This window comes from Oryzias latipes, chromosome 16 (assembly GCF_002234675.1).
Source record: "Oryzias latipes chromosome 16, ASM223467v1".
Classification (NCBI taxonomy): Eukaryota; Metazoa; Chordata; class Actinopteri; order Beloniformes; family Adrianichthyidae; genus Oryzias; species Oryzias latipes.
In genome coordinates this window covers 5,794,524-5,820,369 of record NC_019874.2, presented here as the reverse complement: position 1 = coordinate 5,820,369, position 25,846 = coordinate 5,794,524, and the positions used below count along the sequence as shown (strand labels likewise).

At 39.6% G+C, this 25,846-nt stretch overlaps 1 protein-coding gene across 3 annotated transcripts in view; it reads right to left on the bottom strand.

Annotated features, from left to right (window-relative positions):
- The window catches only part of LOC101162865 (neurocalcin-delta A), a 71,878-nt gene extending 46,994 nt beyond the window's left edge, over window positions 1–24,884 (bottom strand). Inside the window, exon 1 of one of the 3 annotated variants that reach the window (XM_011484877.3) lies at window positions 24,776–24,884. The gene's annotated coding sequence lies outside the window, so the exon portion shown is untranslated. Of the gene's footprint in view, window positions 1–20,678; window positions 20,751–24,563 lie in introns of those variants that run through there. The other 2 variants (XM_011484879.3, XM_023964094.1) reach the window with 2 other exon arrangements.
- Between the last annotated feature and the right edge of the window lie 962 nt (window positions 24,885–25,846).

Below are 25,846 nucleotides of genomic sequence, written 5' to 3'. Positions count from 1 at the left end.
GGACCTTTCTGAATTTACACCTGTTTATATCCAAAGCTGAAAAATTAAAAGAAAATATTTTGCAGAAAGCAGAGGAGGGACATACAAGGAAGAGCTAAACATCACACTCTGAAGACAAAATATGCTGTAAGGATGTTCTGTTATAAAATTCTCCAGATAGTGACAGTTTTCTGAAATTTCTAAAGTTAATACAACTTGTAAACAAGTCCCACTCATTAAAGTCCTCTCTAGATCTATTCTGAAAGTTTTATCAGTGGTCTTTTAATTATGATGATGCTGTTTTTAGCCCAAAAAAAAAGACATTTTTTTGAGACATAGTTTCTGCAGAGCGGCAGGAGTCCATTAAAAATTCACCTCTTAGTTGTGGGCGGGTCTGCTGGCACAGTGTAAGCCTGAGCTGATCAACCCGTTCTTGACATTCTCCCACTAGCTCACAGCCCCTCACAACCCCAACCTAATATCACTGGAGCAACAAAAATGGCGACTAATATTGGAGCTATACAGACGTACAGTTCTGATCCAGATTCCAGCTTAGACGAGGAAAACAAAGACGTTCATGGATTTATTTGTCTGCAGGTGGATGCATCAGAGTTGAGCAAAGGTTAATTTTTCTTTATATATGTTTTCTATTATAAGAACACAAGAACATATTAAAAACATCAAAAAAACAATTTTCATGAAGGTGGGTCTTCAAATTTTAAACATTAAACATGGTAAATGTGAGAACATTGCATATGTGCGTGAGCCTGCTTTGCTGGATGATTTAAAAATATTTCTGAAAAAAGATAGTTAGGAGCAACAGGGGTGTGAATGTTTGCTGACCTCTGGGCCCAGCAGCTAAGGCCAGGAGAGGAAGAGGAGCGCAGGAGAGGTGGCGGAGAGGAGTGCACTGTGCACAAAAACACCCTTTACATATGTGACATTGGCAATATAATATAACTGTCCGCCTTAGTTAACTGGTTCCATATCAGCCCAGGTCATCCAGAAGACAAACAATCCGGCAATGATGGACATGTGATACCTTACAGTATGTGTTCGTAATCTTTCCCTCTGGTATTTCAGAATATTTTCTTGACCAGAGAAGATGTCTTCTTCTTTCAGTCATCTTTTGTGGTCTCACAGCTTCCTCCTTGTAACACTGACTGCAGCCATTTCTGTGTCAAGTCAGTGTGCACACACTTTTCAGACATGCACGATATAGACACAACAGCCACTGCAATACTCAATCATGTTTAATAAATAAAATGTACCTATTTGCATCTACTACTCCTCTTTGTGGGTTAGGCAAAATATGCCCGTTTCACTGACGCAAATAAGTAAGTTAACTGTAACCAGATTTTGCACAAGTTTTAAAATGTGCTTGTTTTTTCTCAGATATATATCAGATCTATGAACGAGCAGGCAAGGGTGGCATTTGATGTCATCTAAGGGTCCAGCATGAATGACAAGAGAAGGAGCAAAGCGGGATCTCTCTTACAGGGCTATGAAAGGGACTTGTGACAGCTGTAGGCTTATGTGCAGAGAGCTGGGATTTTAATCCCTACATCTGGATTGGATGTATTAGATAACAACAGATTACAAACGGAACATCCAGTGCCACAGGGCTAAAAAGGTTTAGACCTCATCGAATCATATTGCATTCAATAAAATATAACTTTGTTCTTACTATTTATGTATTAAAAAATAATAAAAAAAATAAAAATTTAAAATTTATTTCTGTGATTTTTGTTTTAATATTTTTAGAAAGTACAAAAGCAAAAAACTAAACAGGCTGGGCACTAACCTCATCTGCTCATGAAAACTATAAGATGAGCTGGAATTAAAAGTTGAAAAGCCACAACGTGTCCGTCACATTGACCAGTATGTACTGTTTATTTACTTTGTGTGTTAGTCAATCTCAAAATGAATATTGGGCACAAAGCAGCGAAGTCTGGGTTTTTTTAAAGACATGTTTTGATAAAATTGTACAATTGTACATGTGTGCGTGCACATGCGCGTGCAAAAAGACCGTTTCATAAGTCACATTTTAAGTTTAACCACAATTGAAACAAATCTTTATATCTTTAGTTGTATTAACAATTGTACATTGTACAATTTTTAATACAACTGTTTTGTTTTTCAGAAAACCCAACTTTCAATATCATTTCTTCTGTTTTTTGAGATCAGTTGTAGTCCTTTTAACAATAATGAGTATTCATGATGTTTTTTGAGGTTATTTATGGTGAGTTACTGAGAAACTGATAAAAGGAATGGACTCGAAAACTGATGCTTTTCTGAGGTGTTTTTGCATACTTTATTGACGGCCCCTGTCTACCTCTGCAGCTTCAACCGCATCAATATCAAGGCAAACTCCAGTTGTAACTCTTTTCACAAACAGTTCATAGCACATAAAGGGAAAGTCTGTGGCACAGACACATTGTGGCTTTTTTTTTAAACATGACAAAATGAGAACGAAGACCAAACGTGTTTTTTTTACCCCCTACTACCCCGGTTCATGATGTTCACACTAAGACCACATACCTAATAATGGATCCAAAAAGTACTCATCATCAGAACCAGCATATATCATTTCTATTTGAAGAGTTTTGAACAGGATGCTTTTGAAGGTATACTTTGGCTCTGTTGAAATGTTAACTCATGTTGATTTTTTTGTGAGCCATTACGTGTGTGGTAGCTACGAGAAAATAAACATCTACAGCTGCATTAGTCCACAAACTTTAATAGTATAACTAAGAAGTATCAACAAAGTCTAAAAACAGGCTTCTTGTGGTTATGAAACAAGTACGACTAATGGTTCTGTCATATGTGGTGATGATGCAGTTTTTGCAGTTGGTTAAGCTGAGCAGCACATGGCAGCGTCACATGTTCCACTTCCCTCATATGTCTCTATTGACAGGGACTACAGATGTGTCTTCTTGCTAATAATTTTAAATAAAAAACGTGAAAGAATTTAAATGGTCAAAAATTGGTTCAGTTAACGAATAAACAGATTATACATGCATTAAAGATGATTTTTATTTTTGATTTACTCATATAGAGAATTTAACAGCACTCTTTGGAAAGAAAGTTTAAAAACAAACTGTGCCCCAGCAAAAAGAGTCCTATGGCACTAAAAACATTTACAATAAAATAATTTGAATGCTGCAGCGTAAATTACGTAAATGTTTTATACTTGTATAGCGCTTTTCTACCTTCCTTGAAGTACACACACCTATTCACCCACTGATAGTGGCTCTGCTGGGGCCAACATAAAACCACCAGGACAGAAGCAATGTGAGGTCCAGTGTCTTGCCCAAGGACACTTTGCGACATGGATGGGAAAGCCAGGAAACCAAACTGTGCAATTCCAATTAGATGCTGACCACTCTACGTCTGTACCATGGCCGCCCTGTTAACATTATTGGTTTGCCCTGTGTTGTGTCTCATAAGCATAACTTCATCCTTTTGTGTTTACACCTTCAATTTTGAATTTGTCAATAAAAAATATAATAAATTTCAATCAATGTTTTTTAAGACTTGTTTTGCCAAACACACAAAATAGCTCTTGAACTTATCAGTCCGTTAACACCTGAATTATTTTACATTTTATTACATAATTGATAACTGTCCCTAAAAGAAACTTGTGGAAAAATACAGGGAGCTTCTGGGATCATGGAATAAACATGACTTGTGATGACAACAGTAACACAGATGTTGGTGTTACACAACTAGAGTTGTTTATTTGTGTCAGTGCCAACAAGTTCTCAGTGCTGACAGTCCTTGGTTTGCTTCTTTCGCTTTGAGATCCTGCTTGTTAAGTTACTTCAATTTTTGAGTTTCTTTGGAGTTCAGTGTTTTTTTTTTCATGTCTCAGCTGTGCTTTTACTCTTTTTTCAGCTGCCTCTTCCCTTGTTCTCCCTCCATCTGCACCTCGTTCTTGACAACAGCAGCTGGAGCCACAGAGTCAACATCAGGTCACCCTCAGTTAATCCAGAAAGTTTCCGTTGTGTGCCAACGGTTAACATCAGAAATCTCTGAAATGAATGAGCAAATCTGTGCAGTGTGTTACATAACTGCAGTGACCAGATGCACCTCAACGAAGAAGCTAATCCATCAAACCACATTCTGCTCCAAAACCAGCTACAACCGCATCTCCAAGCTCCCTGTTTTGAAATGAAAAAGGTTGGAACACTGAATGGAAACTCAAAATTATTTTAAAAAATACAGTACAATGAAAAGGTATGACAGGAAAACTACTTCTACAAAAATTAAGTCTATAAAACTGATTTTGTTTTTTAAAACTTTAAATGTTTTGTTGGAGAACATTCGACCCACATCAACAGCTTTTGTTCTAGTCTGTCTTTCAGATTTGGAGAAGTATTGAAACTTTGTGACATTTTCATTCTCCTCTAACTACTCTGTTGGGTTTGTTTTTTTAAGCAAAATCATTCTGATTATTTATGGCAAGCAAAAAAAAGCCACCGTAGGCCCCCTCCTCAACCCTAAAGACTCACAGGAAATACCTTAAATACCCACAGACTCACAACCAAGAAGGTTTTCCCATCTGCAGTCAGTGCAGAAGTAAAACCAATTCCTTTACCCATCAGTGTTTTAGTTCTTATTACATGTATAGTAAAAGAAATAAGCCCAATAATATGCACTTTTTCTGTAGTACAGCTGCTTTAAATGCAGTCATAATGAAATCAAATTAAATGTATAATTTGTGAAAAATCCTAATGTACAGATTGGAATTTGAGAGAGAAAAAGTAAACCTTTTCTGGATTCATTTTTAAAGTAAAACTAAAAACAACACAGGACAGGTTGCTCAGTACCTCCATCTGCATCTGTAGTGGACCATATAGGGCCTGCACATGTTTGCTGCACAAGTCTATTAGTTTAGAGGTGTGTTTAAGCCTTAATGTTTCGTTTATGGGGCATAAAACATCATTAAAGTAGTTCCCAGATCAAGGCTACCTAACAGCTTTTGGCTGAACATCACACATTTGAACCCACTGCCACAGCAACGTTACATTTAACAAAGTAGGAACTTGAAGTAGAGAAATTTGTATGAAAAAGTCATTATATCAATTAGTTTGATTGTGTCAGAAGACCACCAACAGCTGCAGCTGAGTGATGTGACGCTTGTGTTGCACAGCTGTCTACACCCCCTTCACAACTGTTATCGGACAGAGCTTCTCAGGGAAAACTACAGTTATAGTAAAAGCCATTATTCCCATCAACTGCTACAGTCTGTGTCCCAACTTTAAAGAAATATAGCAGCCAGGAAACACAGCCTATCAAGAGCAAACATACAACATCAAGAAATGACATCTGTTAACAAGGGTTTTGATAACCTCTTCAGAAATTCACTAGACCTCAAGGACTGCATGTGAGACACAATCAGAGATAGAAGTGCTGCACCTTTTATCTGAAGTTCACAGGCATTTAGAGCCAACAAACCCTGAATGGGAATTCCTCACTCCCTGATAAAGCAAATGAGTTCTTGAATCACTTTGCAACAGTCTGGGGAGCTAGAGAGAGACCAAAGGGTAACACCAGGTATTAGTAGGCTAATCCCTTACACTTCACAAGCTGTCTGTAGTCCAGGTGTATTTGTATGTAATGGTGCATTAAGCTGCTTCCGGTTGCCATGGTCTGGATGGCAACCTAATTCTGTTACAGTCAGAAGTCCAGATCAGAGTTAAGTAGAACTATACGTCCAAACAACCTTTTTTTTTCTTTCCACAGTGAGAGAAAACGTTTGCAGACAGCACTAAGCTAAGAATCAACATTCCACAACACACTACAAACAAAGGCAAGAGTTACCGACACCAACAAAAGCACTGACTAATACGAACAAGACCACTGGAATTTACTGTGAGCTAGCTAGCATTGTCAAACAGAACAAACCATCATCAGCATAGTTAGCTCTAACTGACCATAGTGTTCTTAGCGAGGAGAAGAGCAAAAAGACCAAAGGATGACTGACATGATGGGGGTATTTTGGTAGGTGGGCACCATAAACTTGAAAATTTAAGGAAGTCTTTCACAAAACATGACTAGAGGTATTTTCAGTCAGGACACATGACATCCCATACCATATGTTTTGTACAGAGCGAGACCAAAAGGTCGTTTTTTTTCAGATCAATTTGCTTTTTCTTTTGAGTAAAGCCATTTGGGTGAAATCACAGAGCACTATCAGACATCTCCAGAAGTCCACTACTCATGTTAATCACAGTGAAGGAAGATCAGACTAAATTCTAGATGAAAAGCATGACTCATTTATTTTCAGTTATAGTCGCAAATGTGACAGTGACTGTCCAAATTAACCCCGGTGCACCAGAACAAATGGCCACCAACTGTCCTCTCCTTTAGTGAACCTAAGCAGTAACAATTTCTGTCTCTGTTACAAATCACATTAATAAAAGGAAGATGTTTTTAAATCCATTCCTTTTAAATTTAATAAGGAGGACTTTGTAAAAAACTGTAAATTGCCAACAAAATAATCATAATTATACGACTGGCAAACTGTCTTAAAAGTTACTTAACAGTATTACAGCCCACTCTCTTCTCAGTTATTCAAGAACTATAAACAGAAAGCATAAGACAAGACTAATGACCAGTCTGCCTCAGCCTGTTGTTTTTTTATGGCAGATGGTTGGCTGAATTCACTAAGAGGATTAACCGAAGCCCACTCTCTTCCACTATACATCTTTTTAAGTAGCTGAGTTGGAAATGTGAGGCAAAGGAAACGCATCTTCACCTCACCAATGACTCACTCAATCAATGACTCGCTCTTTCTATTACTGGTACTACAGCTGCATCAATACAGTAGTATTCATAGCCATTATCTATGTTTATAGCTATGCCTGTTGTTTTGATTTTTTTGGCACGAGTGTTAATGCATTATTTTTGTTGTTTCCATTTTTTACTTTAAAAAGTAATAAGAAAAAAAAAGAAAAACATATTTATTAAAAAATAAGAAAAACTGAATTTACTTTTAAGAATATGCTTAAGCCTTAAGCAGTCTCTCGCCTCACAGTGAGAAGGCCCTGGGTCGAGCCCCAGTTGGGACTTTTCTATGTGGAGTTTGCATGTTCTCCTCATGTGCGTGGGGGTTCTCCAGGGATTCCGGCTTCTTACCATAGTCCAAAAACATTCTTCAAAGATTATTTAGGATCTCTAAAGTGGGAGTAATTATATGGCCCAGCAACAGACTGGTGACTCTGCATTGTGCAGGGTGGGTAAAATAAGCAACTCGATAGGCTAATAAATTGTTGACCATCCTTTTTTAGCAATAACTTTAACCAACCATTTCCCGTAGTTGTAATTCAGACCTGCACAATGGTCAGGAGGAATTTTAGACCATTCCTTCTCGCAAAACTGTTTCACTTCAGCAAGATTCTGAGGATGTCTGGTGTGAATCGCTGTCTTGAGGTGATGCCACAGCATCTCAACCAGGCTGAGGTCAGAACTCCAAACTGGGCCACTCTATTTTTTTAAATTTATTTTTCATTTTTCTATATTTGTTCTGCTGAAGCCCTTTTTCTGTTGACTTCTTGCTGTGCTTTGAGTCATTATCTTTTTACATCACCCATCTTCTTTTTAGCCTTGGTTGGCAGAGAGATAGCTTTAAGTTTCCTCCAAAATGTCCTGATAAGCTTTGAAATTAATTTTTCCAGCAATGACAGCAATTCATCCAGGTCTTGAGGCCGTGGTGCAGAGGTAGGGCAGTTGCCCCATGACCGTAACATTGTAGGTTCAATTCCCGCCTTGCACGCCCATGAGTCGATGTGTCCTTGGGAAAGACACTGAACCCCACCTTGCCTCAGGTGGTAGGCGGGCGCCTGTGTTTGGCAGCGGAGCCGCCACCAGTGTGTGAATATGTGAGTGAATGTGTGTGTGACTGGGTTAATGGGTCTGTGACTGTGAAGCGCTTTAGGCCTTGCAGGTAGAAAAGTGCTATATAAGTATACGTCATTTACCATTTACGCCAAAGCAGCCAGAAACCATGATGACCCTTCCACCACATTTCACAGTTGAGAATAGGTTCTGTTGTTGGTGCGCTGTGGTTTTTTTCTTTGACTAATCATTAGTGACCTGGTCAGTGTGTACCCTGCCTTTGCCCAACAGTAGCTGTTGCAGCTCCAGTAGCTCAGTGAACCCAAAACTGAGACTCAAAAACTGATAAACGGCTGGAACAATCATCACTTGCTTTACTGCCCTGTGAAGTTGTGTATGTTATGTTCAATAAAAACACATTGTTTGTGTGGTAGCTTAATCAGACTGTGATTTTCTATCGTTGTGATTTTGATAAACATTTTCGGTTCAAGGATGTATTTTAGGCAACAATTTTTAACAAAAAACTTTGTGAAATAAATATTATTATTTGAAGGTTTAATTGTTTTACAGCCTCAGACTGATGTAAACTGTGTTTATTAAAATGAGTCCTGTATTATGATTCAGTTGCAATGTGTCCTTGTTTTATATGGTGGATCTCTCAAACTCGACAAGCTGCAGCTGAACATTGTTTAAAAGTATGCCATCCCTGTGTTCTTGTTCATGACTAAGAGAAAACACAGGAATCAAAGGGCAGGGGATGTTCAAACCATTTACTGTATCTCTTTAATATTTGTAATCCAAACAGACATATTTGGGGATGACATATGAGAATGTTTTTGTGTGTGAGTGTACATGTGCGTGTTTGACTGTGTCCAGCAGTTTGAAGGGATTTAAGGGCCTGGGAACTGTGTGGACATCAAAATGGGCTTCCTCCCGCTCATCTCAGAGTCATGGGAAACAACATCAACCAATAATAACACTATTAGTGAGCTGCAAGCTCCCAATGAAACATTCCACTGGGTATCACATACAGTAAGGGGGGAACTACAATACCCTTAGTTAGATGCAACTTTATCTTTTTTGCAGAAATGTTGTCAACATTTAGAAAAAAAACACATTTTATTTTTTGAAGATTTAATTCTTTTCACAGGCTTCTCCCTTGAACCAATATCACAAAGAAACAGATAGAAAAGAGACAAAGTGTTACCAAAGTAATATATCCGTGCACACAGGTTTAATTAAATCCAAAGAGTCCAAAATAATGTTGTCTATTTGAGGCATCCTGCCACTAAACATCACCTAAATCAACCATGCTGTTGTTCCTACTCCGCTTACATTGACAAAATGATTTCCCTGTGTGTTAAAATTTGATATTAAATGATTATTCTTTCAATACTTGATAATACCAAGGGGATTAGTTTGGTGCTTTTAAAAGTATCAAACTCAATACCCAGCCCTTCATCTGCTGTTCCAGAAAACTTGTGGATTCATAGCAATAATATCTGGCCACAAGTCTAATTTGATATTTTTACATATCACTTTCTACACTTCGTGGAGTGACATCTTCTCCTGAAGCTTCTGTGTAGTAGGAAGTAGGCTTGGGCAGACCTGATGGGAGCTGCCCATCATTCCAGGGACTCTGGCATCCATGTGTGATGCATCGAAGCATGATTTGGATTAAATCCCTCCAGGGGATCAACAAATAATTTTTCTTGCCCCCCCCCCCCTTGATTTCACCCAAACTAACTCTAATCTTCTAATTTGGAATTCTCGCTCTAACTCACAGACAGACATGTAATTCTTCAGATGTTTTATAGCATCAAGTATTTTAGTCAATTGGCCAGAAGGGGTTCTTCTGTATGTATTTTCACCAATATCCAGGCAAGCTCTCCAGTAGGACTCTAAGAGTTCTTGCCCCTGAAACATATTCCTCAGTCCTAAAGGGAACCTTCTTCTACTGATGTCTCTTGAACAAATCTAGCTGTGCATATAACACTTCAAGGAGCTGGACCACCCTTAGCTGGCTATAGGGCGTCAATTAAGAAAATCCTGTTAAATGGAAGATGGGTACTATAGAAGAACACTCTTCAACAACTGTCCATCTATTCATCCGTCTTCTATTCCCATCACAAATGTTGCTGGAGTTTTACAGGTCAGTTTTTTAATATTTGGGCAGTTTGCCTTTTGAGCCCATGGAAGGGACTACCTTTAGACTTTTTACTTTGATGACAGCTCTTGTGCTGGCAGTCACTTCTTTACACAGGTTCAGTAAGTCATAAGGACTAAACACTGTTCAAACAACAGCTGTCTTGCTGGGTAAAGGTTGAACACTTGGAGACAAACTCAATTTATTGTGGATCTGGTACTGTATTTTAAAAGAAAAACACAAGATAACGGTGTTAGCTGCCAGTTTCAGCTTCTCTCCCACCGGACAATGATACAAGAAAAGGAGAGGGCAAATGAGTGCTAAGCATATACAGGGTTCCCTTGTTCATTGCCACACTGAAAAAAAAAGAAGATTTTTTTGGCCCTGTAATGATTATTTCAATTATCTATATAAATCCTACAAAAAAATATTTCTAATTGCAGATTATTTATTTTCTCAGGATGTCAGCCATCGAGCAGGGAAAGAGGACTGCAGTAATCACTTGATGAAGATTCCCGTGGTCATCCCAATGTGACACAAGACAACCCAGATCCTGTGTACGTGTCAGTCATCATTGAGGGGACAGAAGTTCTGGAGGACTGCAGAAGTGTGACAAATGCTTGCCTCCTACACATCGGTGTAATCCATGCAGTCAATTTCTAATGTTAAACAAAAATGTCTGTCAAATATTACTTAAGCTGCAAGTATTTTTGGGTGGAAAATATGGAATTATCAGTTAATAGAACAGCAAAAAATGTTTACTTAATCCAATTCATGTTAACTAATATATCATTTAAAAATATTACCTAATAATTACATAAAATATAACACACAAAAATGAGTAAGATCCACAAAGAAACATCTTTTGCACAGATTAGTTAACCATGCGCACGGTTAATCAGATATTTTTCCTTTTTAACCACTGGCACCTGGAGTGCTCTGTAAAAAAATCCCTTATTGTGTGGAAAAATGTCCTGGCTTTTTTAAGTAAATGCCACTCCAAACTTTTTTCAGTGCATTTATTTTCTAAAATTAACCTGCCATAGGTGAAAGCCACAAAGTAGGATTACTTTGTTGTTTGAAAACTTTAAAACTTTTCACTACACATTTTATAAACTTTTCTCATAGAGTAATGAACATTTTTCAGTTTTCAAACCTTCATAGAAAAATAAGTCCAGGATTACAGAATGAAAACAAATATATGATTGAGATGAAGATTTATGTACGGTAACTCTGAACGCATTCTGTATACAGGAAACATGGCACGGAGGAGCTTGATTGACAATATTCTACAGCCAATCAAGACACACGACACTGTGTGCAGTTTAAAAAAAAAGCATAAAGATTAAACTGGAGAAATTGCATGCAGTGAAAAAAGGTAAACCATTATATATGGAGGAAACAACGGTGAAGGTTAAACTCTGTAAGGAGAAGAACCCAAGGAGAGGCTAAAAAGTCCATCACTGAACACAGAGGAGAAAGAAACGTAGGGACAAACATTTTATGTTATTGAAGCAAAAAGATGGATCTGGGTTACATTACATAACTACAGTTCTGTGAGTTTATGGATGACCACCATTCACATTGGTCATCCTGACATTTGTTATTTAGAGCTAGAAGATTCCAAAAGGTCATTGTGAGACGCTGCATCATATTTATTGCATAGCAAAAGCAGCACAAAGCCTACACAACCCACATGAATTTGTTTTATATTAGATACTTGTGAATATTCAAGATTCAAGATCATTGTTATTTGTTATTTATTGTTATTCTGCCTCAACAGTTATCCCAAAAGATGCAGCATCTTGTCTTGCTCCAATTGTGTGTTTGTGTGTAATTTAGTGCCTAGGGTGTGTGCTGTAAAAACACATACAGTAACATGCAGTCCTGCCTGGCTGCTATTTTACAGACAGGTGCTCGTACAGCATACTCAGATGCTGTTTTCATTCCAGTGGACCCAACGGGCTCAAGAATTTACAGCAGCAGAGGCACAGTGAGTAGAAGCTGGACTAATAAAATGCCCGGCACTCAGTCTGATATTTCCAAATCCGTTTCTCTATAATGTCAAGTTGATCTCGATATTTAACCATCACCAAGCGGACCTTTCCATCAACACCAACATCCCTGACACTGTCACTGAGGATCACTGCTTTGTTCACGTCCAACCAGACAGAAAACTTGCTGAAGCAAAAAGGTGGTGGTGCTTGTGTGTCGTGTTCAAGAACAGCAGGTTCACTGTTGCAAACATAGTAGAATCCTTGTTTACTGCAGCCTTGGATTCTGTCCCTGAACATTGTAAATTTATGAAAACTGGGTTTTTTAACTGATATCCAATCAGATTAAGATTGGATATCCTTAAAGAGCATCATACTCTACAGTGTCTTTGATTTTCACACTAGCTGGACTCTGCCTATTTACTCAACATTTTGTTGTAGCTGTGTGGATTCAATCTGCATCCAGTTTAATGTCTAAAAATATTTCCTTGTTGATATTTTTAGCTTTCATCTTGACTTTGTAGGAAAGTTAAAGGAAAATCTGTTTATCACACTAACATGGTCCTTGCAAAATCCAGTGTAAAAAGAAAATGTAAGTGTCTCTATAAATTTTAGATAAGAAAGATTCAACAAGACGAAATTTTTAATTTGTGGAGTTTTTTCTGATTTTTGAAGTCTCATTCAAGACAAAAATAACACTTACAAAATATGATAAAATTCCATTTCAGACCAGGTCCTGTGAGAAAACTACCACAGAGAAAACTTAATTCAGGCTCAAATTGTCCTGCAGAGCAATGAAAAAAGATACAAACACACTTTTTGATTAGTCAAAACCTAACAAAAATGTTTCAGAATGTTCAGTAGCAAAGCTAAATTGCACAACTGTAGCACCAAAAACAATGTGTAAAATATATAAATACACATTGGTTCAAGATTTATAAAGATGCTAATCACAATATTTGAGAGCCTCCGAACATGTTCAATCTCAGACTGAAATAAAGGATGATTCTCCAGCAAAAACAACAAAGGTCAGCAGCAACAGTCAAAACTACCAGCAGAAATGCTGAGAATCTGCTTTTAGTTCCTGGATTATTCACAGGATGCTGACAAAACTGTTTCTCAATTTTCTGTTTGTCCTGGAAAACTTGAAAATAGAATTTATCTGTGGTTTTAATGTTTTGTTTTTAAATGGATCTGATCAAACAGTTTAGTGTTCTCTTTTATTTATGTTCTCTTGAAACTTAAAAGCTTTTGCTTTAATTGTCTGTTTAGTTTGTCAATAAATTCCTTTTCTCAGTCATCTGAAAAAACGTGCATTATGTTCCATCAGTGCATCTGTTATGTTTAAAGTATGATAGATAATAAATATTTCAATCTAAACAACCTGCTGATGATTACACATTACTATTATGAGCAAAGTGTTCAAATCGGACAAATATAGTTATTGGGATTACATTGTGATATATATTTTTGCCTGATATGACAAACCTACGTTGTGATAGAAAATTCTATATCGCCCAGCACAAAGTAGTGTATTTTTTATAGCACTTTACTACCATCTAAGAAGGCCAAAAGCACTTTACAGTCACAATCAGATTAACCCGTGTTATAGCGAGGGATCACTTTATCTGCACAAACAAAGAGGCTGATCAAAGAACTGGCCTGCATTAGCGTTTTTTCAACATTTTTTCTTATAGTGGTCCAGAACGCATTTGGTGTAATTGCTAAACATTTCAGTATTTAGGTAAAATCCTGTGTGTGCACTATAATTGTTCTAAACAGCTTGACGTATAACAACAACCACAATAAAACAAACTGCAAACCAAGTTTACAGCACAACTCCTTTACAATTTTGCATTCACACCAAACGCGATTTGCGCGTCACAACCATGTCCATTGTCTATGTTTTAAGATGTGTCTAAGCTGCTGCTTGAGGCTGGTTCATAAGTGTTTTAATGGACCTTACGCTACCACCGCGTGGGGGAGGAGCTACAGTCAAAGGATTTTCTCAACCTCATCATGAAGGACACGGATGAAGGGACTTTAGGTTTATTTACTTTAAAGAGATCTACAAAAGACTCGATGAGCTGCGCACGTCTCCGTGTCTGAGTTCATGAGATCATTCAGTGTGTGAATGGCAGGTGCTCTCAGCACTACATCCATGTCTCTGTGATCCAGTTTGAAGACTTACTGTCCGGCACTGTGGCAGGAGAAAGCCGCCGCTCTGTCTGTCCCCAGGGAGAGGGGGCTTTACTGCAGCAGGGGACACAGTGTCAGAATTTAAAATAAAATAAATTCTTCTTTTAAGTATTTTTTATATATGGGAATGTCTTAAGTTTAAAGATGCCAATAAATCTTTGTTATCATAAATAGGCCTCACTGAGCAAATGTTTGGATGAGATATATATTTATACAGTATGTGTGTTTTTCAGGTTTTTTTAAGAAGAAATCTTGCTCTGTAATCAGCTCTTGCAGGTCAAACCCTAAAGTTTTGGGGGCATCTTTTTCAATATTGGATCATAGGGATTTATTTTCTGTTGCACTGCCTGTCTTCTTTGGTTAATGAAAAACAATTTTCCTTTTTCTTTCAGTTTTGTCTCCTCCTTGCTCTGGTCTTCTGCCAGTTTTGCCAACTATATTAACTTTTTCTCAAATACTCAAAACTTCTCATTTGTTTTTTCACTGATATTTAGTTTATTCAGGCTGAATTTCGTTTGCAGTCTGAAACCTTCCTCTCCCTCTTCAAAACTGCGAACGAAACGTAACATTCAAAGTTGTACTGCAAACATTACCAAGCAATAAACAAACATCACGTGCATATTATCTTTTCACAGTATTTTTGTTTTTCTCATAAGAGGTCTTATTACTCAAATTTATTTACAAATCAACACAATTCAGTCAAAGACCCACTTTGGAAATTGTGTTTTTGTTGTTTTTAACATGTTCTTGTAGCATATTTCTCACGATGAAGGACATATATAAAAAAATTCAGATTATTTTTTTTGCCTCTGAGTAATTCTTTATTCAAATTGTTGTGAATCAGGAGCAGATGAAAAAATAATGCCGGAAAGAATGGAATAATGTGCAAACGGATTGTAGTTTGTTATGTGCAAACTACAAACAGCAGGCCACAGGCTCCCTGCTCTGCTCCATTCTGATCATCCACTTTCAGACACATAAATCTATGAACGTCTTTGTTTTTCTCGTCTCAACTGGTATCCGGTTCAAAACTGTACGTCTGGTAGCTCTGGTATTGGTAATGTTGGTTGTAAGTTAGCAGAAGAGTGTGTAAACAAAGGCATTATGGGAAATGAGCGCTGGCTTAATCGACGCCAACAACTCAGAGGGGAATTTCTGATATACTCCTGCCGCTCTGCAGAAACTATGTCCAGGAAAATGACATTATTTTTTAATTTTGCCTCAAACCGGCATAATCATAACTAAAAGACCACTGGGAATGCTTTGACAATAGATCACAAGATGATCGGAGTGGGACTTTAAATATCAAAACACTAATAACACCTCCATTCCAAAAACCAAATTGTTGTTTTGGCTGATCATAAGTGTATATTTTTAACAATGACAGTACAACAACGTACGCCTTTTAATTAAAGGGGGCTGCTTTGTTCCTGGTCGGTGAGAGCGGCTCCGGCTCGGCTGAATTTTTATAGCCCCGTGAGTGAAAGCAGAAGCACTGGTGTTTACGCACGATGGTGTTTTCATTCTCCCACAGACAACACTGTACGAAGAGTGACACCACAGACTGTCCTAGGCCTGAGCATATTTCACACACCACTTGTGACCAAAACAAATATTAATGACCTAGTGGTTGGCCTGTCTGTTGACCATACATGGAATGCAAATTCTGGCTTAAAAGTTACTCGAATAAGGAGAAAATTGCTACAACAAAACTAATAATAGAACAAAAAAAAAACTTGACTGAAGCCAGCCCTTGTAGAAATTTCATTCCATCAAATGACATCATCTCAGACTCATTGAAACGGGCCAACAGCAACTGACAACAGTAGTTTTTTTACTTTGTAGGATTGTTGCCTTTATGTTTAATACTTTTAGACTTTTAATAAAGAATGCAGCATGGGAGTTTTCAGTGTCTGAAAGGCTCTGAAGAAGTGGCAACCCCCCTGTGGAGACACATGGCTTCAGTCTGAGTGCAGCAGAGAAAGGAGGGGACAAAGCAAATGCATGCAGAGAGATACTGACAGACATTGAGTCTGTAGAGCCCATGCTGCCTCTGAATAAAATGTCACACAAGGGAAACCTAAACCCTTCACTGGTGCCATGGCAACGCAATTCCATAATATTATAGGTAGGAAAAGGCAGGAGATTCAAATATAACTCAGCAAAACCAGAGTGAGATTCAACATCTGTATTGTTTGTGTATTGTGGCTTTGTAGATGTCATGTAACCCGTTTTAAATAAGCAGGTTGATTGTGTAACTCGCAGATTCACATTTTATCAGGAATCATTTCCTGTTACATCTGTGATGATACAACACTTTTTCTAAAGCTCTTTGCTCCCGCAAAACAAACCAACAATAAACAGAAGGAAACATTGTTTAATTGGCTCATTTATAATATTCACTAATTAGTTAGAAGGAATTTTCCTTTCATAAATCTGTCCTCTTAGTCTCTCTCTGGATTTAATTTTTAAAATTGACTGTTGGACTTTTCTCCACTGACCTGTTAGACATATTTCTAGATATTCTTAGACTGTGTCACTTTAAAGGTAAATAAGCCTTCTGCTGTTGAATCAAAAGACAAATCTATGCAACCAGTAAACACTGCTCTTACGACAGGTTTTTTGTAGATCAATCTGGAATTCAATGTAAATAGTTATATTTCAAAGGGCCTGACTCACAAATACCCTCTCTGAAACAAGCCACAATTATGTGTTGTATGTCTGACCAGTTAAAATCAAGTTAATCATCAGGTCACTCAGCTCCTCCATTATCGGTGAAATAATGCCCCTACTTACATAAATGTCATACTCCAACAGCAGCTAGCCCGAGAAACTGCAGAATCATTTTAAGTAAAGGGCTGTTCGCTGCACAGGAATGGCTAAAGATATTTGCAAACCAAAGAACACTGATGTAACATCTCAGAACTGAATGTTTCAAGAAATACTGAGACAAACAGGGTAATGCTGTGATAGAAAACAGCCGAAGACGTAACAATGCTTTTCTGCTGTGACCCTTGGACAACTGCCCAGGCAGTGTGGGTGTCTGGAAGAGACATGCCTGCTTGCTCATTCGCTCATCTGCTCAATAAAACTGGTCTGAGGCTGCTGTTACCTTCCTTTCGTATTTACTTTGGTAAACTCCCACATGAAGCCCCTGTTCTTGGTCCCTCTTGCTGTCCCGCTTTGCAGCCCACTGACTGTTTGTTTCATAAGATTGTCCTTGCAGAAAAAACTTCCCACCTGTTCTTTTATCCTGCACACTTCTCTGCAAACTTGAACATGTTTCAATCATCCCAGGAATGGGGAATGGCTCCAAATTTTAACATCGCAGTAAGAATGTGCTTCTTTTATTATATATAGATGTAGACTCAAACAAATCAATCGATATGAAATAGTTCTCATTTAAATTTCAGAAAACATTAATTAACCCATTAACCCCTAAAGTTTGCTTCAGAGCCTCCTGCATTTATAAAAGTCTGTTGGTGGTAATTTAAACTGAGGGACTTTGATTGGCAACCCCTAACTTTAACTGACCTTCAATAATCTAACAAATTAAGCACTGTTTTAAGTTTTTCACTTGTACCTTTACTTTTGTTAGATAAATGATGGTTTTAGAAACGTTTCCTATCTGTGTCGTTTGACAGTAGTTGGTCATTCCTAGCATGTGGCTACAGTTCTATTCCTGAACTTGTTCTGTTGCTCTTGGGCTGTTTCAGTCTGTCTTTTCTCTACAGTTGTCAGGACTTGTCACACAAGTCCTCAGTCATCTGCCTAACACACTGACAGTCGTGATGTGCTCCCTGCTGATGGGAAACTGCTACCAAGTTGAACATGGAATTGGTGCTTTTCTTCTCACTTTTCTTTAAACACATAAGATGCAAGTAAATCCTTGTGGTTGTTTTCCGTTTTACTCTCTTTTTTAATTTTAGGTTAAGACCTGCTGGTATGTGAAAACTGTGAAGCATACACCAGACTGAGACTATTTAATTCATTAGTTTTGGTGCTAACTTTAGTTTGAAGTGGGGTCCACCCTCTGAAGACTTTATCATTCTGCTGGGGGACTTCACTGCACACAACAACTGGCACATGGCAAGCGGGGTGATTGGGGGGAACAGGCTCCATGATCAGAACCCACAAAAAGATCCAGAACTATCTTTTTCTTGTCTACAGCTCAAGGATGGATTTTGTATTCACATCATCACATCACTGTTGAATGAGGTGAAGAAAGGGTAGGCTAAGCTTTCTGGTGTTCATCACCTGGTGTTAAACTTCTAGATCAGATAGTGGGTGTTGGAAAGGAGGGTTGCTTCACAGGGCAACTAACAAATCCCTTACAGATGAGGCCCCTGAAGGCCCAGGGCAGTGTGAGACATCTTTCACACTTCTACATCTTCCACACGGAGAAGACTTTAGGACTTTAGTGAAAAGATCTCTTCATAGTCAGGCATTATGGACATGCCCCCCGAGGTACATCCATGCAACAGATCCAGGACATGATGGAGAGGTCATATCTCTTGGATGACCTAGGAAGCCATTTGTATTCCCTCTGAGCTTATTTACTGAGACATTAGCCCCCGTTACCCAAACCCTAAATAAGTGGTGTAATACATTTACACAAACTGCCTGACCCACTACCACACTATAGAGCATTAAGTGAGGTTCTGCATCCTGCCTCAAGACACATAACCTGTCATAGGATGATTAAATCAGGAAAACACAGGAAATAAACTTTGCTAATCGTGATTTGCAGTTGGTTTTTAGCGAGACAACAAAGCACCGCATCTTAGAGACATGTCCTTTGAAGTGGAGCAATGGGTCAGCCTCAGTTGCAACCACACTGGTTGTAATGCTTGTCTTAGGTATGCCCAGCTCTGTAATTCTTTAGTCAGATCTGAAAGTAGCAGTGTGTAAAGATGTCACAATACAGAAACGTGGTTACATTATGAAGTTATTGTTTAGAAACCTTCTTAAACATCTGGGTTGTTCTGGAGTTCAACCTTTTTAACAAAATAAGATATTTACAAGCCGCCAATTTTATTACTGAGATTGACCAGTTTATATCATTGTTGTATTAAAAACTATTAGGATTTTTTTATTAATGCATTTATTTAGTCATAGAACACATTGGCAGTGTCAGTTACATTTAACTAGACTTATTCCAGTAAAAGCAGAGTGTAATCTCTCAGAATTACCATGATCCCAAAGATAAAATCTGCATTACACTTTGTTTTGTTATTAGTATCTGAATTGTGCATTCACTCATACTGTACTGGAGAGCAGTTTATGTTTTAATTTAATGCTGTAATGCTTTATGACTCATTCTAATCATATTACACGATTAATATTGCACTGTGGCATGACTGTAGAGGATAAAATTGCAAATCAAATATAGTAGTAGCCTTACCCCGACCTCTACTGAGTCTTCTAGCATAGGTCCACTGAAGGACAGATCACAGACTTAGAGCCAAATCTAAAATTAAACATGATGAACTTGAGAGGATAGGTAAAATTTATACAAAGAATAACCATGTCAATCACAAAGTATAAATATTAAGATATGAAGTTAAACATTTCATACTGCTCCTACTGCTGCCAACATCACCTAGCTGGAGAGTTTGCACAAAAATACTGATGTAATCAATAAGAGGTTTTAAAAGAAATCCAAAAGGCTTTATGGGAAACACATTACACATTCAGATAATGTAACACCTCAGGCAGATGGGTGGTGCAAAGCCATGAAGAGTCATGGTGGCATCAAACCAATCTGCAAATGGAGAGCTTCTCCTCACACATCACTCCCCACGCTTCCTTCAGCTTTATCTGGCTGGGTGTAAAAAACTACAGATAACTCTGGTCTGCCTTAGAACCAGCACCATCATCAGTACCTTTTTGTACACACAAAAAAGTTTTAGTTCAAAACCAAAGAAGGAGATTTACTACACACATCCACTGTTAAGTGTTTGTCAAGTTCAAAATAGAAGTCCCTCATTCACAGTCATCTGAGGAAACAGTATTTCAAGGACTGCAGTTTCCTGGTCTGAGAGGCTGACTGAGCTTCAGAGGCCCAGTTCAGGTCCAATACACAGCACTTTTACTTAAAGGTCTTTTTACTTACATTAACTGTAATGCAGCCTTTGCAAAAGCTGTAGATGCAGTTCTGTCATCTACATAAACACACAGGCCAGAGAGAGCTGAAGTTGAAGATATTCTCCTGCTTTAGCAGGTGACTGTAGAAAACAGGGATATTTAGTCGGAGAGGGAAGGATCGCTGGTATTCACATGAAGCAGTAAATACTAGAGGCTGAATGTTACATTTGACTGAAAGTTTGTGCGTCAGGGATGAAGGATTTCAGGTTATTTCATCCTTCGCTGACCACTGACAAACAATCATCGTTCTCCGTTATTGTTCCGACCATCACGTCATGTCCTGAGGTAGGTAGTCTGCCAGTGCCAGTGAACACGCTTTGATTGATGAGTGAAAAAACAAAAAAAATCTGCCAGTAATTTGACTCACTCACATTCTTCTGGGAGTGGGGGCTTCAGTAGGCTGTGCTGAAGCGGTGTCCTTGGTTTCAGCAAGGAATGCAAACAATCCTGTCTATCCTTCCTGGGAAAACCGAAGGACAAATAGAGACACTGTTTCCCACACTGTGTTCGTGTTTGGTAGGGAAGATGAGCCACACATACACACAGAAAAAACAACCAAACAAGCCCACAAGTGGTTCTTTACTTTCTACCCTGGTTGAACTTCAGCTGTCATTCTGCTCAGCACTAACATTTGGGCCGTCCAGTAATCCTAAAGGATTTTGTTTGCTGTGATTGAAGTGTAAAATGTCTGTTGTTAGGACAATGGTAATTCAGAGGTAATAATCTGCTTATTCTTGAAGCTTTCTTATTGCGGTCAGATCCCAGAGAAAGAAGAAAACCAACTATCTATTGGTTACACAATCATCAGAGAAAGCTGTCAATCACACAAACCCCAATCAAACACTCCCAACACCTGCTTATTAGAGTTCCCACCACATACTTCAGACATGAGCTGCTTTATATAGTACGACATTTTGAAAATCTAGAAAATTGTGAATAAGAAGTGAATACAGTCAGAAAAATCTAAAATGTGAAGATTCCATCACAACCCATGGTTTCCATCACAACCGTGGGAGTGCTTCCAGATTGCAGTTGGCTCATCCGTGTTCCTGTACCTCGTCTCTGGCTCGCCTCTACTACTGCTCCTACACCTGGCTGTGGTTCCTGTCTCCGGCTCGACTCGCGCCCCCGACCGTCCCCCCAACTCCATCTGGATGAAGCTCGTCTGCTGGACTTTGTAGTTGTAGGGTTAGATGAGTTAGTTCTTCTCTATGAGTTCTGGTAAATCGCCCGTCCGTCCTGGGGGAGGATCCCTCCTTCATGTGGGCACCCCTGAGGTTTCTTGGTTTTTTTCGGGATCCATTTTTTTTAGTTTTTCCTTACCGCGAAGGGGGGTCTAAGGGCAGGGATGTCCAGTTTAGTATAGTCCGTTTGTTTGTTTAATTTAGTATTTACCTATTATATTCTATGTATTCATGATCCTTTTGATTTTATGTTTAACTTTTTAATTTATACGAAGCCGACTGTTGTTGTGAATTTGGGCTATACAATTTCAAATTGAATTGAAAATAAGGTCTGGGTTGTGAATGGGGGTCCTTTTGCTGTAAAACTGGACTTTTAACATGACAGCTGAGGAGAAACTGCCTAACTTTGGAACCAGCCTCCAGTGGCCACTTGAGAAACTGTAACATTTGATATTTCAAGGTTAACTTCCAACTGGAGAACAGAGGGTGGGGCTTGGGGTGTAACTGGGTGGAGCAATAGCTTATCAGACCTCATGTCTGTGACACCAAATGTGACAGAGGGAGGTCTGCTTCTGTAACTGTTAGGCAGAGATCCAGCTGATCTGGATTTTTGTTAGTTATTCATCTCAACAATACATTGATGTTAAGATATACATACAGATACACTGCTCTTATCAGCAGGTACATTTATGCGGTTCCTCTTGCAACTTTTTTTTGATCTGAGAGCTTCTTAGACCATTTCTGATAGTGATGAAGTCTTTTTTGGTAAAATAAAATGCTGATACTATTAGTGACTCAAAATGGGGGGGGGGCAACGCTTTTTGTCTCCCCCTGTAGCTCCGCCCCTGATATTAATATTGCTTCTGGCACACAAGCTAAAAGTCAGGTTTTTCTGTTCTTGCTGCATAAATAAAGTTTATCCTGAAAAAAGATTAAAGTACTTTAAGCAGGCATTACATTTTCAAAATTCGTCTTACTTGTTGACCTGCCTGTCTGCTGACAGGAGCAGGTAACGGACCAATCACACACGCTTCACTGAGGAACCCAAAGCAGGCCGTCAGCACGAGAGCTTCCCTGCTCGCTCCGATGATGCTAAGCCAGCTGTCACCGAGCAGCCAGTACCAGATCGAGAGGTGAAAAGAACAGGGACATTTCACAAAAACTCTCCTGCTGTCACATAACAAATGTATTATTTCCTCTCAACTTCTATCAGAGTTGGAGATGCTTGTCTGATTAAATGTTCCATCTATCAATTTTCTTAACTCACTGTATCTCTTTAGGGGTCACGGGGATGCCGGAGCCTATCCCGGCTACTGTTGGGCGAGGGTGGGGTACACTCTGGACAGGTCAGCAGTCTGTAGCAAGGCTACACAATCCTGATTAAACGTTTAAAAAAATAATATTTAAAAAAACAAATGACAGCAAGCTATTGTCGAAGTCAATTTAAGATGAAATGAATCCTGCAAATCTATTCTGAATAACGTTGATGAAAATGATCATATCAATAATCTGTTTGACAGCAGGACAATAAGTTTTATTGTGATTTCTTAGGTTTAATCAGTTCTGATCATTTTATCCACAACAGTAAGTTTACGTTTTTCCTCTGGCTAATGCTGTAGCAACCAGATGAACCCAAAGAGGTCTGGACTTTCTGAGCTGTCAGTGCTCCCTGGTGGTCAGAGCAGATTCTTCTGTACTTCCTCTATTGTTGACTGGAGTCTACCTGCTGCAGCTGTATCTGTCTGTGTAAAGAGAACAAATGTGACATTTCTGCATCTGGCTGCAGGGATGACCTGTGACCTCAGGCTCAACATCTGGCTGCAGGAATGACCTGTGACCTCAGGCTCAACATCTGCCTGCAGGGATGACCTGTGAACTCAGGCTCAACATCTGGCTGCAGGGATGACCTGTGACCTTAAGCTCAACATCTGCCTGCAGGGATGACCTGTGACCTTAAGCTCAACATCTGGCTGCAGGAAAGACCTGTGACCTCAGGCTCAACATCTGGCTGCAGGGATGACCTGTGACCTTAAGCTCAACATCTGCCTGCAGGGATGACCTGTGACCTTAAGCTCAACATCTGCCTGCAGGGATGACCTGTGACCTTAAGCTCAACATCTGGCTGCAGGAAAGACCTGTGACCTCAGGCTCAACATCTGGCTGCAGGGATGACCTGTGACCTTAAGCTCAACATCTGGCTGCAGGAATGACCTGTGACCTCAGGCTCAACATCTGCCTGCAGGGATGACCTGTGACCTTAAGCTCAACATCTGGCTGCAGGAAAGACCTGTGACCTCAGGCTCAACATCTGGCTGCAGGGATGACCTGTGACCTTAAGCTCAACATCTGCCTGCAGGGATGACCTGTGACCTTAAGCTCAACATCTGGCTGCAGGAAAGACCTGTGACCTCAGGCTCAACATCTGGCTGCAGGGATGACCTGTGACCTTAAGCTCAACATCTGGCTGCAGGAATGACCTGTGACCTCAGGCTCAACATCTGCCTGCAGGGATGACCTGTGACCTTAAGCTCAACATCTGGCTGCAGGAAAGACCTGTGACCTCAGGCTCAACATCTGGCTGCAGGGATGACCTGTGACCTTAAGCTCAACATCTGCCTGCAGGGATGACCTGTGACCTTAAGCTCAACATCTGCCTGCAGGGATGACCTGTGACCTTAAGCTCAACATCTGGCTGCAGGAAAGACCTGTGACCTCAGGCTCAACATCTGGCTGCAGGGATGACCTGTGACCTTAAGCTCAACATCTGGCTGCAGGAATGACCTGTGACCTCAGGCTCAACATCTGCCTGCAGGGATGACCTGTGACCTTAAGCTCAACATCTGGCTGCAGGAATGACCTGTGACCTCAGGCTCAACATCTGGCTGCAGGGATGACCTGGGACCTCGGGCTTTACCTGCAAACCCCCTCCACCTTCACCCAGCAGAAAATGCCTCTCAAAGACTCGATGCTTTCAGAGGTGAATTCACCAAAGCTCTGAAGAACGAGCCAAATGTGTGCAAATGTGTCAGTGTAGTAACATGTATTACCACGGTGTGTTAAAGTAAAACACACCTGGCTTCGTCAGCTCACGTGCAGGGTTAGTGGAAGTTGACGGCTGTCCACCAGGATGCTCTGTCTGTCAGGGTAGACGGAATCAACCAACAACCGTGTTTTTACGGCCGCTTTCGTTTTACAGTTGCAACTTCTTCAAGTGGTTCGACACTGGTTTGTCCCAGCAGCCGTAAATGCGACAATAGCGGTTCGGACGGAGACACGCTGCTCACCTGCAGCCGTTTGCCTGTCGGGGAGGACGCCGCGGCTCTTCGTTCACCTGGAAATCAGCAAACTGATGACCAGCGCTACGCTTCACGCACCCACAAGTGTCAGTGCGTGCAGAGGAACGCACAGTAAACGTTCTGCGCGGGAAGAGGGGTGACTCGTGTTTAAAAAATGCGTTACTGCTCAAACAAGAAAAACAGCGACAACGAATACCCATTATCCGTAACATTTGCATTATTAGATAACAAAACTCCTTTTTTATTTGTCTGTCAGAGCTTAGATTTTTTGGGGTTATTAATATATGTTTTCGTGTTCACATAAATTGTAGTTGGCTGGAATAAAAAGCAGAGTGAGGCTCTGTCTGATGCTCTTCTTCAGGCACGATCTGCGTGACGTTATTTTCTACCGTTGATTCTTTGCGCCGCCCAGTGGACAGATGATAAAAATGCCATTTCTGGATGTAAAATAAAGTAAGTGGTAATAAAACAGTCAGACAGGCAGAGTCTCTACATCAGAGGTGTTCTAACTTTTGGCAAAGAAGACCAGATTTAGTGATGTGTAAATGTGTGGGGCCAGCATTCAGCCTGCGTTCTTTGAACCCTGATAATGATATTAAATGCAAATAATTATTTAATTGATTTTTTTTTGCAATAGCATACTTTTTCATTTCTTTACATATTTCATAAATATATCCAAAGACCTTTTTTTCTCTTTGTAACCCTTGTGCTATCATAGGCAATTTAACGTTGGGAGTTGGGTCATCTAGACCCACTAGACAGTGCCCTGACCCTTTTTATTTAGTGATTTGTGATCTTCACTGGTGTCCATGGATTACATGAACTCTTTCCACCTTTATCCACCTTTGTCATGGTAAGAATAACACGTCAAAGTAAGGGTGGGGTCATCTAAGATAGCACAAGGGTTAAAACAACAATACTGTGAATGGGCTGCACAGTGGAGCAGTGGTTAGCGCTCTTGCCAGTTCAAAGAACACCAATGGGGGACTTTTCTGTGTGGAGTTTGCATGTTCTTCCTGTGCATGCATGTTTTTTTCCTGGGGACTCCAGCTTCCTCCC